Genomic DNA, 18,898 nt, shown 5'->3' on the forward strand with positions numbered 1-18,898 from the left:
GCAGCTGGAGTAGCAAGAAATTCAGGCTGAAATTCAGAGTTTGAATGTGAAGAGTTATGATGATATTCCAGAAGAAGATGACATGACTGTAATTGGATAAATGTATATTGTTGTACATGAATAAATATAAGATATCCCCTGAAAATAAGCCCTAGAGCATCTTTTGGAGCAAAAACGGTAGTTGACTTGAAAGTGGTGTTTCGATGATACGCAAGATGAACTGGTCCCATGTTTTGCCAGGCAGTATTTTAAATCTTAATAACCGCAACAGATGAAAAAATCAAACCAGAAGGGAAAATGCTGCAGGTGCTGCTGTCTCAATCCGTCTCCTGTTAAAGGGCCACAATGTTCACACATACATTAACACTCATATACAAAAAAAGTGCAGCCATAAACAACACCTATAAACTGGTTATAAATAAACATTTACATTTATATAGCAGTGCTTCAGCCTTCTTAAACAATTTTACTTGAGTCTTATGGATAGGCCTGGTGGGCCCTTGCAGGCGTTTTGTAGCTATTTATACTATTTACTTTTAGGAAGAATTTGGGCCCATTATTTTTTTAATGTTATTTAAGTTTTCGTGTTGGAATTATTTTTATTGTCATTTGGGTATGTGTCTTATTTTGTTGGAAATGATGCCTTTTACTTGTGATATGACTGATGGTGATGGTGCAGATGACTTTGTAATTATGGGGATTACAGAAGGCGAGATTGCATTGGTTTGGGCATGTGCAGAGGAGAGATGCTGGGTATATTTGGAGAAGGATGTTAAAGATAGAGCTGCCAGAGAAGAGAGGAGGCCTAAGAGAAGGTTTATGGATGTGGTGAGAGAGGACATGCATGTGATGGGTGTAACAGAATAAGATGCAGAGGACAGAAAGATATGGAAGAAGATGATCCGCTGTGGCGATCCCTAACAGGAGCATCTAAAAGAAGAAGAAGATAGAAGATGGTGGCAAAAATCTCTGTAAAAAAAAAAATCTAGCAAATTAGAGAAAGGAATCTTTGATAGTCAAGTTTTGCCCTTTTTAACAGTCTCAAAAGTTTTCTTTTGTACATTGGGTTCTGCTGCAGTGCCTATTAGTCCCTCCGGTTCAGACGGTGCTTTCAAAACCGATCTCAAATCCCGTATACAGGATGATTTCATTTCAGTCATAGAATACTATCATCAATTGCATTGTCATTAAAACCTTTCTGTTTTTTTGCTTGTATAGTTTGGAAGATAGCAAAGTGTGCCACTCTTCAATTTCTGACATACAATTGTCAATCAAGATATGGTCACTAGAGAGTTCAAACTGAATGGCATTCCTTAAAGGTTAAGTTTTAAAGACTAAACTGAATCTGAGCTCAACAATTCCAAGTGTTGACAGTAGATCATTGCTTCCGTGGCCATTTTTGTTTTTTTTTTTTCTAAAAATTAATCAGGCACAGTACCTCAAGGATTACTTGCAGACTCTGCATGACAGATTCTTTAACCTACTTTGTAAACGTCCAACTTTTGTTAGAGAGCCTCTTCAAAGTTTTAATTGTACCCTCAAGGATGTTGTTCTTATTCTAGGATCTTGTGTTTTGGCAGAGTTGATGTCCTAGTATAATACAGAATTTTACAAATAGCAAAGCAAAATTGTGCAACATATTGATGATGCAGCATATAGAAGAATGAGAGTTAAGGCTATGTATGTTGCAACACAAACACATTTTTGAAGCATTTCAAGAATAATCTGCCTTAGAAACTCATTGGGCTCCGTGACGTTACCCTCCGAGTGTCAAATGCATAACCACCCATTAGATTTGCAGTATGTGCAGATCATTTTTGTAGGTTTTTGAAAGCACATAAAAAGATTTTTTGAAAATACTAAATGGATTTGCCCATTTTAGTCAAATTGTAAAGATTAGCTTTAGCACCAATAATTGGTCATCAATACACTGACATATTTGACTACCTTTTCTTTATGTAACTTATTATTATTAAGATGTAGAAAGTTGCAGAATCAAGCGCATATCTCTCAGTTTTTGCTGGTGTTGATAAACACCCTTCAGTAAATGCATTATATTTTGAGAACATGTTTAGCAGCTCTTAAAAGGTTTCTTCACAAACACCAGATGTCCTGAAACCTGCATACCCCATATGTCACTTGACGTGCCAAAATGAATATGCGATCTTTAGCTTGTAAATGGCTTTTTGTACTCATTTGTCTGATCTTTTTATGATTTGATGCAATTATATGTGTTGTTACATGAATTTTGGACTGTTTGCTTTTTTCAATGTCTATCTTAAAATTAACCTTTCTACCTCATAGGTCAACCTTAATGCAGTTTTCCTTCTTCTTTTTGCAAAGGAAAACAGAAACAGAGTAGTTAATAATTATCAGGTGAATAAATGAATTGCAGGGCGGCACTGTGGCGTAGTGGTAGTGCTGCTGCCTCGCAGTTAGGAGACCCAGGTTCGCATGGGTTTCCTCTTGGTGCTCCGGTTTCCTCACACAGTCCAAAGACATGCTTGTCACGTGCATTGGTGATCCTAAATTGTCCTTAGTGTGTGCTTGTTGTGTGTGTGTGTGTGTGCCCTGCAGTGGGCTGGCGCACTGCCCAGGGTTTGTTTCTTGCCTTTTGCCCTGTGTTGGCTGGGATTGGCTCCAGCAGATCCCCGTGACCCTGTAGTTAGGATATAGTGGGTTGTTTATTGGATGGATGGATAAATGAATTGCCTTCTGCTCATTACAAATGGCCAGCAAATTGTGCAGTTGCACTACAATGGACTTGAGCAGCTTTTACTGGCCTGTATAAGAAATCACTTTAAGCTTGGCTGGAAAAGACTGCCCTTAATTGGGGCAATCTGCTAATTTAAAATAGATATGGTACAGAACATATTCTCGTGAGGGTTAAGTGTGATGTCATATCATTATTACATGGAACAAATCACCTGTTTCAAATTTTTCAGGGTCATTTGCTTGCGTGCTTGTCTTGTGAGTGAGTACTCATCCTCACTTTTGAAGAATTCACCATTTGATAATATAATACTGATGACTGGTTCATGAGAAATCATGCCGATCTTTTCCACAGAGAATTTCTAAATTTGTAAAATGCAACCTACTAGCTATCTATTAAACCCAAATACAACACAACTATTGAAAAGATTAATTGGTATACTGGAAGAACCACTTCTGAACATTATCAGTAGATCATTGTTGATTATCACACTCAACAATAAAAGCGTCAGTTGAAAGAAAATTCAGTTCTAGACTCAAATATACTTAATAATTATAGACCTATCTCAAGATTACTAATTCTTTCTAAAGTGAGCTTCACTCCCTGTTTTATTACAGTTTACTTCAGTCTTTATTTTGCACTGATCACACTACAGAAACGGCACTAACGGCGCATATCAATGACATTTTAATGTCTGCTGGTGAAGAAAATGCAATGGTTATTATACTGTATTGTTAAATTTAGGCACATCCTTTGACATCATTGACCACTCTAATCTGTTACATCGCCTGGTAAATTAAATTGACCTCTGAGGCACTGTCCAAGCGATGTTTAATTTATATATATATCAAATAAATTTCAGAAATGTGCTGGCAGTACTCTTTTATTAGGTTCTTAAGTTAGATATGGTGTCCCTCATTGTTCAGTACTCAGCCTTTTACTGTTTTCATTTTTGCATACTGTTACAAACACACAACAAAACAATTTGGTCACTTAAAAGACCAATTCCAACCCAAATGTAAGGAAAACACGTGAACTCCACACAGAAGAGACCCAATGTTGACCTCATACTAATACCCTGTAATTAAACATATTTGGATAATCCTATGGCTCATCTGACAGCAACTGTAAAAACTTTCCAACTTTTAAGAAACGCTTTAACTATGTCACTTTTAGTTCCCAATAATTAATAATTATGACACATGTAAAATGAAAACCTATTACCATATATTACCTTACTAAACAAGTCTTTTACTATAAATATAAAACTTTAGTCTATGTACTAAGTAACTATTCATCAAAAATGAATGGCATCATTCAGTACCTGAAGTGGAAAATACTTAGTGCCTGTACTCTCTGTATTTACCAACTTCTTGGTGCCCCTCCTGATGCAGGATTGGGGGTCCACCTTGGTGTCTTCAACAATGATGAGATTCATACATTATAAAGGAGAGCCTGGAGTAGTTGTTTGAATTTTCAATCATGACGAGATACAACCCCAATTCCAAAAAAGTGGGGATGTTTATGTAAAATATAAAAAAAACAATGCAAAGATTTTCAAATGTCATAAACTCATACTTTATTCACAATAGAACATGGAAAACATATCAAATGTCTAAACTGAGAAAATATACCATTTTAAGAAAAGGAAAAGGTCATTTTGAATTTGATGGCAGCAACACGTCTCAAAAAAGTTGGGACAGTGCCATGTTTATCATCCGTTGTTCTTATTACAACAGTCCATAAACATCTGGGAACTGAGGAGATCTGTTTCTGCACTTTTGGGAGAGGAATGTTGTCCCATTCTTGTCTGATATATAGCTGCTCAACAGTCCTGGGTCTTCTTTGCCATATTTTTCATTTCATTATGCACCAAAAGGTCTAGATTGCAGGCAGGCCACTGCAGCACTTGGACTCTTCTACTATGAAGCCTTACTGTTGTAATAAATGAACTATGCTGTTTAGCAGTGTCTTGCTGAAATATGCAAGGCCTTCCTTGAAAAAGATGTCATCTGGGTGGGTGCATATGTTGCTCTAAAAGCTGCATATACCATTAATGGTGTCTTTCAAGATGTTAAAGCCGCCAATTCCATAAGCACTAACGCACCCCATATCATCAGCGATGCAGACTTTTGAACTTAGTGCTGATAAGAAGCCGGATGTTCCCTTCACTCTTTCTTTCAATTTGTTTCCACTTTGCCTCATTCTGTTTTAAACAAGCTTTGGCCCAGAGAAGACATTTGCGTTTCTGGATCATGTTCACATATGGCTTCTCCTTTGCATGACAGATCTTTAACCTTCATTTATGAATGGCATGGTGAACTATGTTCATAGAAAATTTCTGGAAGTGTTCCTGAGCCCATGCACTGATTTCCATGAGAGAATTATGCCTGTTTTTTGTTTTTTTTTGTAGTGCTGCCTGAGGGCCCGAAGATCATAGGCATCCAAAATTGATTTTCAGCCTTGTCCCTTTTGCACAGAGATCTCTCTAGATTCTCAGAATCTTTTGATATTATGTATTACAGATGATGAGATATTCAAAAACTTTGCGATTTTACGTTAAGAAACATTATTCTGAGATTGTTGCAAAATTTGTAGGCGCAGTTTTTGGTAAACCTCTGTCTATTAGTTGCGCATATGAACTATTTTGTTTATATCTTTGACCTGTTGTTTTGATTATTGTGGAGTGTCCGCAATATACGGGGCCGGAATTATACTGTCTGTGCTTTCTTTTTACAGTGGCGTAGTCGGCAGGATTAAAAGCCCGAGAAAAAATGACCGAAGGGCAAGACCTCAACACGGTGCTGCAGGGGATGAATGCACAGATCCTGGCCCTGCAGCAGGTGCAAGCCAACACCACCCGGGAGTTGGAGGAGACGAAGGCCAAACTGGCGGAAGCCCGGAGGGTAAAGCCCGACCCGCCTCGTCCAACGCCCCCGCCTCTGGTACCCATGACGGAGGCGGATGATATAGAATCCTACCCGGGGATCTTTGAGAGGACGGCCACCTGGAACGAGTGGCAGCGGTCCGAGTGGGCGTCCATTCTGGCACCCTATCTGAAGGGACCCGCGCAGCGGGCTTATTATGACCTCCTGGTCGAGGAGGCCGCAAGTTATGACCTCCTGAAACCGGAGATCCTGGCGCGCTACGGCATCATGCTGGGCCAGCAGGCGGCCCAATGGCGGAGCTGGCAGTTCGACCCAGAGAAGCCGGCCTGTGCGCAGGCCTTCGACTTCTGGGGCAAAATGGGGCGCTGGTTACGACCCGAAGGCCCCGAGGCCTGGAAGGTCGTAGAGCAGGTGGCTTGCGAGGGCCTGGTGAACGCTTTGCCCAGCTCCCTCGCCCAGCAGGTCCGGCGCCATCCTTTTAAGGACATGCCAGGCCTCCTGGAGGTCTTGGAGCGTCAACTGGAGGTCTACCAAGGCGGGGGGTCAGAAAGGCTCGTGGGAACCGACAGGGACGGGCGGCCACCCCCGAGCCCTCTCGACGCGCTGCAGAAGTGACCCAGAGGATAAAAGAAAAACCGGTCGCCCCGCGCTGTTAAAAGGGCGGCGAGGTCGGCCAACTTCTTCCTACCTGTCCCCTCAACACGACAGTAGAGCCGATGGACTGCACCTGGGCAGCCGCTGAAAGGTACTGTACTCCGTCACACCCTCTGGCAAGTCCAAACACGGGAGTGGTGTTGTTGAATGGGCACTCGGTGGTGGCTTTGTTTGACTCCAGCAGCAACATTACCATTGTCGCTCGCCGTTATGTGTTACCGCGTCAGTGGCTGTCACAGCACTTGCAGGTCACTTGTGTACACGGGGAGACCAAGTCTTACCGCAGCACCCGCTGTTACATCACCTGGAAGGGGCAAGTCTCTAACTTGACGGTCGCGGTGTTACCCGATCCCCCCTATCCGGTAATTTTGGGGCAAAACTGGTAACACAGGAAAAGCGGTAAGACGAACACTGCTCCCGGGGCCTCGCTAGGTCTGGTCATGGAGGGGCGAGGCGCCCTTCCCACGGTCTCCACTCCATGCTCTGAGGCAAGCCAAAATGGCGCAGGCACATCGGGGGAGGTTTCTCAGGTGGCGGACTCTGACCCGGAAGTATCCACCGGAGAAGGGACGAGCCAGGGAACCCTTCCCCCAAACCGTTCACAAGACCCCCTAAGTAATTTGGACCACCAATTTCGGTCCACGCCTGCCTCGTTTAAAAGGGAGCAGTGGAATGACGATTCCCTGCAGTTTGCCCGGAATGCGATTGTTCTTCCAGGCAGCTCACAAGCTGACGGTTCCATGCCACGCGAGCCCTTCTTTGTACTGGAGAATGATCTGTTGTATCGGGTCGCATCACATGAAGGGTAGGTGCGGAGACTGTTGTTAGTGCCGCATACCTTCCAGCAGGAGGTATGCGAGCTGGCTCACGCCCACCTCCTAGGCGCCCACCTCGGGGTTGAGAAGACGCTGGAGAGAATCAAGCTCCGCTTTTACTGGCCCGGGATCAACGAGGAGGTCCGGCGTTTCTGTCAATCCTGTCCGGAGTGCCAGACTCGACAGATTCCTAGGAGGGACCGTGCTCCTCTCGTCCCAATTCCCCTGATAGACATCCCTTTTGACGGAATAGGGGTAGACCTGGTAGGTACCCTGGAACCCTCAAACCGTGGCCACAAGTATATATTGGTCATGGTAGATTATGCAACCTGATACCCAGAGGCGGTTCCCCTGCGCTCCGCTAATACAAAAAGTATCGCACGGGAATTAGTCCACCTATTTTCAAGAGTGGGGATCCCCAAGGAAGTCCTCACGTACCAGGGTACTCCTTTCACCTCAGATACGTTCAAGGAGGTTGCCAAATTACTGCGAATAAAGCACCTGAAGACGTCTGTCTACCACCCCAAACAGGCGGGCTGGTAGAGCGTTTTAACCAGACGCTTAAACAGATGCTTCGCAAGGTGGTCAGCGCCAATGGCAGGAATTGGGACCAGCTCCTGCTGCTCGTGCTTTTTGCCTACCGGGAGGTGCCCCAGGCCTCTACGGGCTTCTCTCCTTTTGAGCTACTGTACGGGCGACAACCCCGGGGACTTTTGGACATACTAAAAGAGGGCTGGGAGGCTGAGGCCCTTCCCTCCTCCAATATATTGGAGTATGTGGCAACTGCGCGACAGGCTCGCTAAAATCAGGCCCATCCTAAAGGACCACATGACTCGTGCGCAAGCAGCGCAGGCCCGATGTTACAACCGCAACTCCGTCCTCTGGGAGTGCCGCCCGGGGGATCGAGTAATGGTACTCGTCCCTACCTCCCATTCAAAGCTACTAGCTCATTGGCAAGGGCCATACGAGGTTAAGGAACGAAAGGGGCTCGTTGACTATTTAGTTAAGCAACCGAATCGTCGACCGAGCGAGAGGATCTACCACGTTAATTTATTAAAACCTTGGAAGGACCGGGAGGAGTCTCCCGACACTAGTAGATCCCTCTCCCTGTTCGCTAGCACATTTGCCCTTAACCTCGCTGACAAGATAACACTTGTACAGCGGCGGGAGATAACCCAGACTATCCACGCCATCCCTGATGTAGTGAGTGAGGCACCAGGCCGGACCTCGCTGATTGCGCACGACATAGTCACAGACCCCGGAGTAGTCGTCCGGGAGAGGCCCTATAGACTCCCGGAGGCAAAACGCGCTGAAGTGGAACTGGAGGTGTAGCGGGTGCTGGATATGGACATTATAGAGGAAAGCCATAGTCCTTGGTCCAGTCCTATCGTCCTCGTTTCCAAGCCGGATGGCTCCTGGAGATTCTGCAACGACTTTTGACATCTAAACCAGGTATCCAAGTTCGACGCCTACCCGATGCCCCGCATTGACGACCTGCTCAAGCGGCTGGGTGCGGCTCGGTACTTGATTACCCTTGACATGACAAAAGGGTATTGGCAAATTCCTTTAACGGCATCTGCAAATGAGAAAACAGCCTTTAGCACCCCTAGCGGACATTGGCAATACAAGGTCCTCCCATTTGGGCTGCATGGGGCCCCAGCGACATTTCAGCGTCTGGTGGATAGAGTGCTGAAGCCCCACCAGTCCTATAGTGCCGCCTACCTGAATGACGTCGTCATCTATTCCGGCACCTGGGAGGAACATCTATTGCAGGTCTCTGCTGTCCTCGCGACACTGGCTAAGGCCGGCCTCCGCATTAACCCCTGTAAATGTTTCTTTAAGTATTTCTAAAGTTTCTTTAAGTTTCTAAAAGTATTTAGGCTACCTGGTGCGGCGAGGAAAGGTGAGACCCCAATGCTCCAAAATTAAAGGCATCCTGGAATGGCCCCGTCCGAATACCAAGAGACAGGTGCAGGCTTTCTTGAGGCTGGCGGGGTACTACCGCCGGTTCGTACCCCGTTTCTCCGAAAGGGCAGCACCCTTGACTAAACTAACAAAGAAAGGCGCTCCCTTACAAGTTGTATGGAACGACATGGCGGAACACGTATTCAATGACCTTAAAAGGGCCCTAACGTTGGCACCTGTATTAAGGACCCCTGATTTTGGGTTGCCTTTTATCCTCCAGACCGATGCTTCGGACACCGGCCTGGGCACCGTGTTGAGCCAAAGTGTCGAAGGTGTCGAACACCCCGTAATGTACCTGAGTCGGAAACTGCTGGATCGAGAGTGGGCCATGGCTTATCTCTGGTATTACCTGTTGGGTTGCGAATTCACTCTGGTGACTGATCACGCTGCGCTTCAGTGGATGTCCCTCCACAAAGAGTCGAATCCGCGGGTCACCAGGTGGTTTCTGGACTTGCAGCCCTATAAGCCTTCACGCCAACACCGATGCCCTCTCTCGCATCCACAACCTCTCGGTTTGGTCCGCCCGACCTGGCGGTCTTGGGCTAAGGGGGGGTCGTGTCACGCATGCGCGAGTAGGAGGCCGCGGACGGACCTTGCACCGCTTCGAAAGACGTTCGCCGGTAGGGAGTGGCGGGGTACTAACCTTTCTGCTTTGTCTTCCAGGAAAAAAGACGCTCCGCCATTGTAACCTTCCCGCAGTATGTCCACTTCCGCCCTTCCTCCACCATCTTCCTTGAAGTCAGCAGTCCCATCCTCCCTCACGGTTCCTTCCCAGCATTCCTCCACTTCCGGCTCCTCCCCTATAAAATGGCCGCCGACGCTCTGAACGGCGTCGCGCATATGAACTATTTTCTTTATATCTTTGACCTGTTGTTTTGATTATTGTGGAGTGTCCGCAATATACAGGGCCGGAAAACCCCAAAACTTTATACTGTCTGTGCTTTCTTTTTACACTATACTAATAAAAGGCAAAGCCCTCACTGACTTACTGACTCACTGACTGACTGACTCATCACTAATTCTCCAACTTCCCATGTAGGTAGAAGGCTGAAATTTGGCAGGCTCATTCCTTACAGCTTACTTACAAAAGTTGGGCAGGTTTCATTTCGAAATTCTACGCGTAATGGTCATAACTGGAACCTATTTTTCTACATATACTGTAATGGACTTCAGCTCATGGCCGTGGGGGGCGGAGTTGCGTCTGACATCATCACGCCTCCCACGTAATCACGTGAAATGACTGTGAACAGCTACTGCAGAAACAAAGCACGGTGTGAACCGTAAGTTTAAATTAAGTTTATAGACACACTCCTGCTGCCGTTTGTCATGCCTATGACCAATGTGGTATTCGCAAGATACAAGTTTAATGAAAAGACACGAGGTATAAACGAGACTTTGGATCACTTTGTAACGGAGTTAAAATTGCTGTAGCAAGAAACTTTTAAGTGCTGGGTTTTAGCTAACATTAAATAAACCCGTTGACATTGCGAGATCGCACGAGCACAGCTGAGAAGCTTCGATGCATGTACTCCGAGCGGCTCACGTCAAATGACTTTGCAAGACTAGAAACATAAAATTAAGTTCATACACACGCTACCGCTAAATGTTCGCAGGCAATTTCCAAAACTTAATCCCGGGAATGCCTGTTGAACATCTTACATTGACGAGTACCGATTTGGGTGGTGAACGCTTCGATGAATGAAACCTGTTATCTTTACAACAGTTGACAAACACGGAATATAACTTGAACACAACACATCCTCCAAATACGAACCTGATTGCAAGAAATAATGATAATCAAATCCTTGATGACAGCAACACTCATAACGGTCACAAAACTATTACTTTGACAATCATGTTACGTTATTTTTAAAATGTTTCCTTTTCTTAGCACAAGCACAGGTGAGAAGCTTCGATGCATGTACTCCATAACGCGTTAAAAAAAAATAACGCATTTAATCACACTTTACTTTTCAAGCAAAGAGAAACTTTTGTCAGTGCATGATTTCCTGGTACATCGATTACACTGATGCACACATCAGAGCTACAAAAATGTAACAGTCGAAAGAAAGCGAGTTGCTACGACTGATCGGAGGCAAATTTCATTTCAAAAGACTACCCGACGGAAGCCTTGATAAAAGCATGGTTTTGTGCACACTGAAAAGCAAGCAAAATTAGATGAATTACAGAAAGCGGACTTTGTGGCTCTTACTGGGGATCATTGGACTTCCGTGATGGTTAGTAATTCTAATTACATCTACTTACAAAATGTTCAATGATCACACTGTTTTAGCCTAATGTACAAAATAATTTTGGCTAAGGTTACTCACAGTTTAAAGGTGAGGCTGGTCAAATTACCTTTTATGTTTCTGACTTATTTTTTTAAGAAGAAAATCTGCACTTTATGTTGAAATTTTGGTTATTATTATTTAAAGACAATACCATTCTGAAAATGTACTTAAAGTACTTAAAATACTACTTTATTTTTAAGTCTGCCTAATTTTAGCCAGGGATGATATTTTTGTTTCTGTTTTGAATTGAAATGCAGTTTAAAAGCACTTTTTTTTCAGAAATTAAAAGAGCTTGAGTTTACAATATTCCTGTCCATGTCTATTATTTGATTCTGTCGCCCACTAAAACCCTTTTAAATTAAAAAAAAAACATTTGCGATTTGGGGCAATTAATTATTACACATCCTCTAATTAATTAGATTAATTTTTTTAATCGAGTCCCACCCCTAATATATATTTGTATATATATATATATATATATATATGTAGATATGTATATATATATGTGTATATACAGTATATACAGTGGTGTGAAAAACTATTTGCCCCCTTCCTGATTTCTTCTTCTTTTGCATGTTTGTCACACAAAATGTTTCTGATCATCAAACACATTTAACCATTAGTCAAATATAACACAAGTAAACACAAAATGCAGTTTTTAAATGATGGTTTTATTATTTAGGAGAACAAAAATCCAAACCTTCATGGCCCTGTGTGAAAAAGTAATTGCCCCTTGTTCAAAAATAACCTAACTGTGGTGTATCACACCTGAGTTCAATTTCGTAGCCACCCCAGGACTGATTACTGCCACACCTGTTTCAATCAAGAAATCACTTCAATAGGAGCTGCCTGACACAGAGAAGTAGACCAAAAGCACCTCAAAAGCTAGACATCATGCCAAGATCCAAAGAAATTCAGGAACAAATGAGAACAGAAGTAATTGAGATCTATCAGTCTGGTAAAGGTTATAAAGCCATTTCTAAAGCTTTGGGACTCCAGTGAACCACAGTCAGAGCCATTATCCACAAATGGCAAAATCATGGAACAGTGGTGAACCTTCCCAGGAGTGGCCGCCGACCAAAATTACCCCAAGAGCGCAGAGCGACTCATCCGAGAGGTCACAAAAGACCCCAGGACAACGTCTAAAGAACTGCAGGCCTCACTTGCCTCAATTAAGGTCAGTGTTCACGACTCCACCATAAGAAAGAGACTGGGCAAAAACGGCCTGCATGGCAGATTTCCAAGACGCAAACCACTGTTAAGCAAAAGAACATTAGGGCTCGTCTCAATTTTGCTAAGAAACATCTCAATGATTGCCAAGACTTTTGGGAAAATACCTTGTGGACTGATGAGACAAAAGTTGAACTTTTGGAAGGCAAATGTCCCGTTACATCTGGCGTAAAAGGAACACAGCATTTCAGAAAAGAACATCATACCAACAGTAAAATATGGTGGTGGTAGTGTGATGGTCTGGGGTTGTTTTGCTGTTTCAGGACCTGGAAGGCTTGCTGTGATAGATGGAACCATGAATTCTACTGTCTACCAAAAAATCCTGAAGGAGAATGTCCGGCCATCTGTTAGTCAACTCAAGCTGAAGCGATCTTGGGTGCTGCAACAGGACAATGACCCAAAACACACCAGCAAATCCACCTCTGAATGGCTGAAGAAAAACAAAACGAAGACTTTGGAGTGGCCTAGTCAAAGTCCTGACCTGAATCCAATTGAGATGCTATGGCATGACCTTCAAAAGGCGGTTCATGCTAGAAAACCCTCAAATAAAGCTGAATTACAACAATTCTGCAAAGATGAGTGGGCCAAAATTCCTCCAGAACTGTAAAGACTCATTGCAAGTTATCGCAAAGCGCTTGATTGCAGTTATTGCTGCTAAGGATGGCCCAAGCAGTTATTAGGTTCAGGGGCAATTACTTTTTCACACAGGGTCATGTAGGTTTTGATTTTTTCTCCCTAAATAATAAAACCATCATTTAAAAACTGCATTTTGTGTTTACTTGTGTTATATTTGACTAATGGTTAAATGTGTTTGATGATCAGAAACATTTTGTGTGACAAACATGCAAAAGAATAAGAAATCAGGAAGGGGGCAAATATTTTTTCACACCACTGTATGTAGATATGTATATGTATATGTGTATATGTATATATGTGTATATATGTATATATAGATGTATATATGTATATATATTTATATTTATATATATATATATGTGTGCATATATATGTTTATATATGTGTGTGTGTGTGTGTGTATATATATATATATATATATATATATATATATATATATATATATGCCACCAACACTCATGACAATGACAACACAATTACATTGTCAAACATGTTACGTTATTATTAAAATGTTTCCTGTTCTTTTTCATTACTTCTTTAACACACTACTTCTCTGTTGCAAAGTAGGGTATTTTGCTATGTATATATATATGTATATATATACCCCGATCTACATACTCTTAAATAGACAAACCACACGCCGTGGCGCAACAGTAGACCTCTAGCGCCGATGTTCGAGGTTCGATTCCTGAGAGGGGGTGCACTGAGTATGTACGCGTGCTTCCCGAGTCATTTTACTGTCACATCCCCTTGGTTTGAGACGTATGAAAAAATATGCGGTTAACGCAGAAAGACAGATCACCAATTGAAGCTTTATGAATAATGGATACTTTATTCGCCAACAATGATTGTTTTGGTGAAGCCATACTCAGTGTATTCATTAAATGAACGGTAAAAAAGTAAGAGCGAGGGGAGAGTGACTTATTGAGGCACGCAGGCGAAACCACAATAGCACGCGGGCTCGATGTAGTGCATATAGATATATATATATATATATATATATATATATTTCTAGATATATATATATATATATATACAGTATATATATATATATAGATATAGAGATATATACTGTAGATATAGATATAGAGATATATATATAGATATACAGATATATATACATATATATATAGATATAGATATATATAGATAACAGTGACAAAACAATTGCATTCATTTAAATTGACAATCATGTTACGTTATTTTCAAAATGTTTCCTTTTCTTTTTCATTACTTCTTTAACACACTACTTCTCTGCTGCGAAGTGCGGGTATTTTGCTATGTATATATATATGTATATATATACCCCGATCTACATACTCTCAAATAGACAAACCACACGCCGTGGCGCAACAGTAGACCTCTAGCGCCGATGTTCGAGGTTCGATTCCTGAGAGGGGGTGCACTGAGTATGTACGCGCGCTTCCCGAGTCATTTTACTGTCACATCCCCTTGGTTTGAGACGTATGAAAAATATGCGGTTAACGCAGAAAGACAGATCACCAATTGAAGCTTTATGAATAATGGATACTTTATTCGCCAACAATGATTGTTTTGGTGAAGCCATACTCAGTGTATTCATTAAATGAACGGTAAAAAAGTAAGAGCAAGGGGAGAGTGACTTATTGAGGCACGCAGGCGAAACCACAATAGCACGCGGGCTCGATGTAGTGCATATAGATATATATATATTTCTAGATATATATATATATATACAGTATATATATATATATATATATATATAGATATAGAGATATATACTGTAGATATATAGAGATATATATATAGATATACAGATATATATACATATATATATAGATATAGATATATATAGATAACAGTGACAAAACAATTGCATTCATTTACATTGACAATCATGTTACGTTATTTTCAAAATGTCTCTTTTTCTTTTTCATTACTTCTTTAACACACTACTTCTCCACTGCGAAGTGCGGGTATTTTGCTAGTTGTGAATAAAATGTAGCTTTATGACATTTGCAAATCATTCCATTGTTTTATTTACATTTTACACAGTTTTTTTGGAATTGGGATTGTACATATATTATATTGAAGAACTGTCATCCGCATTGGAGATTGTACAGTACATGCCATGAGAGATATACGAGGTGTGTCTATTAAATAAAGAGGCTGATTAAATAACATCTTTATTTATATGTATTACAAATTTAATGCTTGTCCCCTTCAATATACTCCCCATTTGCACTAATACATTGCTGCACTCTTGTTTTCCACTAGTCGAAGGCAAGCTGTTTTGACACATCCGCCGTTTTCTTCTTTACAGCATCAACTGACTGAAAACGTGTCCCTTTAACCACTGATTTAACTTTTGGGAAAAGATAAAAGTCGCAAGGTGCTAAATCAGGTGAATATAGAGGATGTTCAAGTATAGTAATGTGCTTGTCGGTCAAAAATTGCTTTACAGAAAGTGCTGTGTGAGTAGGCGCATTGTCCTGGTGTAGAATGAAACCATTTTCCCACAGTTGCAGCCGTTTTTTTCTGACCTTTTCTCTCAGTTTTATCAAAACTTCCTTATAATAATGCTGGTTAACTGTTGTGCCTTCTGGAACCCATTCTTCCAAAATTACTCCCTTGATATCGAAAAACACAATGAGCATGGCTTTGAATTTCGACTTGCTTTGACGAGCTATTTTACTAAAAATTTAAAATTGATACATTGTTCAACTTTTAAACTTAGCATTTTTTTGGCACACTACAGAAAACACAACCAAACTAAATGGCGACTCACAATCAACTGAAAGTCATAGAGTTTTGCTGTTTGTCATGCAGGTTTAGATATGTTCCAGGTCACCACGCATGCAGTTATAACCAGTTCTGACTGCTTTGTTTATTAGGTGGAATCACAGTCTCGTTATTTAATAGACATACCTCATACAGTACATTGGAAAGCATGGGGGGAGGGTTCACATTGCCATCTTGGAGTTTAGATTGCAATTAGGACAGGGGAAGCATCTCTCCTCTGCAGATGTCCAAACCAACACAATTTCGCCTCTCTGCCTTTGTCTCCCAACCGTTCAACTTGAATTGAGCCTCTAAGTTACTCATTTCTAATCCTGTCCATCCTTGTCACACCCAATGCATATCTTAGCATCTTTAACTCTGCCACCTCCAACTCTGTCTCCTGCTTTCTGGTCAATGCCACCGTCTCCAACCCATATAACATAGCTGGTCTCACTACCGTCCTGTAGACCTTCCCTTTCACTCTTGCTGATATCCGTCTATCACAAATCACTCCTGACACTCTTCTCCACTCATTCCACCCTGCCTGCACTCTCTTTTTCACCTCTTTTCCACAATCTCTATTACTCTGTACTGTTGATCCCAAATATTTAAACTCATCCACCTTCACGAACTCTACTCCCTGCATCCTCACCATTTGACTTCCCTCTCATTTACACACATGTACAGTGGTGTGAAAAAATATTTGCCCCTTCCTGATTTCTTATTCTTTTGCATGTTTGTCACACAAAATGTTTCTGATCATCAAACACATTTAACCATTAGTCAAATATAACACAAGTAAACACAAAATGCAGTTTTTAAATGATGGTTTTTATTATTTAGGGAGAAAAAAAATCAAAACCTACATGACCCTGTGTGAAAAAGTAATTGCCCCCTGAACCTAATAACTGCTTGGGCCATCCTTAGCAGCAATAACTGCAATCAAGCGTTTGCGATAACTTGCAATGAGTCTTTTACAGCGCTCTGGAGGAATTTTGGCCCACTCATCTTTGCAGAATTGTTGTAATTCAGCTTTATTTGAGGGTTTTCTAGCATGAACCGCCTTTTGAAGGTCATGCCATAGCATCTCAATTGGATTCAGGTCAGGACTTTGACTAGGCCACTCCAAAGTCTTCGTTTTGTTTTTTTCAGCCATTCAGAGGTGGATTTGCTGGTGTGTTTTGGGTCATTGTCCTGTTGCAGCACCCAAGATCGCTTCAGCTTGAGTTGACGAACAGATGGCGGACATTCTCCTTCAGGATTTTTGGTAGACAGTAGAATTCATGGTTCCATCTATCACAGCAAGCCTTCCAGGTCCTGAAACAGCAAAACAACCCCAGACCATCACACTACCACCACCATATTTTACTGTTGGTATGATGTTCTTTTTCTGAAATGCTGTGTTCCTTTTACGCCAGATGTAACGGGACATTTGCCTTCCAAAAAGTTCAACTTTTGTCTCATCAGTCCACAAGGTATTTTCCCAAAAGTCTTGGCAATCATTGAGATGTTTCTTAGCAAAATTGAGACGAGCCCTAATGTTCTTTTTGCTTAACAGTGGTTTCGTCTTGGAAATCTGCCATGCAGGCCGTTTTGCCCAGTCTCTTTCTTATGGTGGAGTCGTGAACACTGACCTTAATTGAGGCAAGTGAGGCCTGCAGTTCTTTAGACGTTGTCCTGGGGTCTTTTGTGACCTCTCGGATGAGTCGTCTCTGCGCTCTTGGGGTAATTTTGGTCGGCCGGCCACTCCTGGGAAGGTTCACCACTGTTCCATGATTTTGCCATTTGTGGATAATGGCTCTGACTGTGGTTCACTGGAGTCCCAAAGCTTTAGAAATGGCTTTATAACCTTTACCAGACTGATAGATCTCAATTACTTCTGTTCTCATTTGTTCCTGAATTTCTTTGGATCTTGGCATGATGTCTAGCTTTTGAGGTGCTTTTGGTCTACTTCTCTGTGTCAGGCAGCTCCTATTGAAGTGATTTCTTGATTGAAACAGGTGTGGCAGTAATCAGTCCTGGGGGTGGCTACGGAAATTGAACTCAGGTGTGATACACCACAGTTAGGTTATTTTTGAACAAGGGGGCAATTACTTTTTCACACAGGGCCATGAAGGTTTGGATTTTTGTTCTCCCTAAATAATAAAAACCATCATTTAAAAACTGCATTTTGTGTTTACTTGTGTTATATTTGACTAATGGTTAAATGTGTTTGATGATCAGAAACATTTTGTGTGACAAACATGCAAAAGAAGAAGAAATCAGGAAGGGGGCAAATAGTTTTTCACACCACTGTATTCTGTCTTGTTCCTACTGAACTTCATTCCTCTCCTCTCTAAAGCATGTCTCCACCTCTCCAGGGTCTTGACAACCTGCTCCCTACTATCGTTACAGATCACAATGTCATCAGCAAACATCATAGTCCATGTGGACTCCTGTCGAATCTCATCTGTCAACCTGTCCATCACTATTGCAAATAAGAAAGGGCTCAGAGCTGATCCCTGATGTAATCCCACCTCCACGTTGAATGCATCCGTTGCTCCTACCGCAGTCCTCACCAATGTCACACTTCCCTCATACATATCCTGTACAACTCTTATGTACTTCTGTGCCACTCCTGACTTCCTCATACAATACCACAGCTCTTCTTGAGGCACCCCTTCATATGCTTTCTCCAGGTCCACAAAGATGCAATGCAACTCCTTCTGGTCTTCTCTAAACTTCTCCATCAACAATCCTCAGAGCAAACACTGCATCTGTAGTGCTCTTTCTTGGCATGAAACCATACTGCTCACTTCTTAACCTAGCTTCCACTACTTTTTCTTATAACTTCATGCTGTGGCACATCAATTTTATTCCCCTGTAGTTACTGCAGTCCTGCACATCCCCCTTATTCTTAAATATCGGCACCAGGCATCCTCTAACTTTCCAAGATTCCATTAAACA

Source organism: Polypterus senegalus, chromosome 8, assembly GCF_016835505.1.
Source record: "Polypterus senegalus isolate Bchr_013 chromosome 8, ASM1683550v1, whole genome shotgun sequence".
Lineage (NCBI taxonomy): Eukaryota > Metazoa > Chordata > Cladistia > Polypteriformes > Polypteridae > Polypterus > Polypterus senegalus.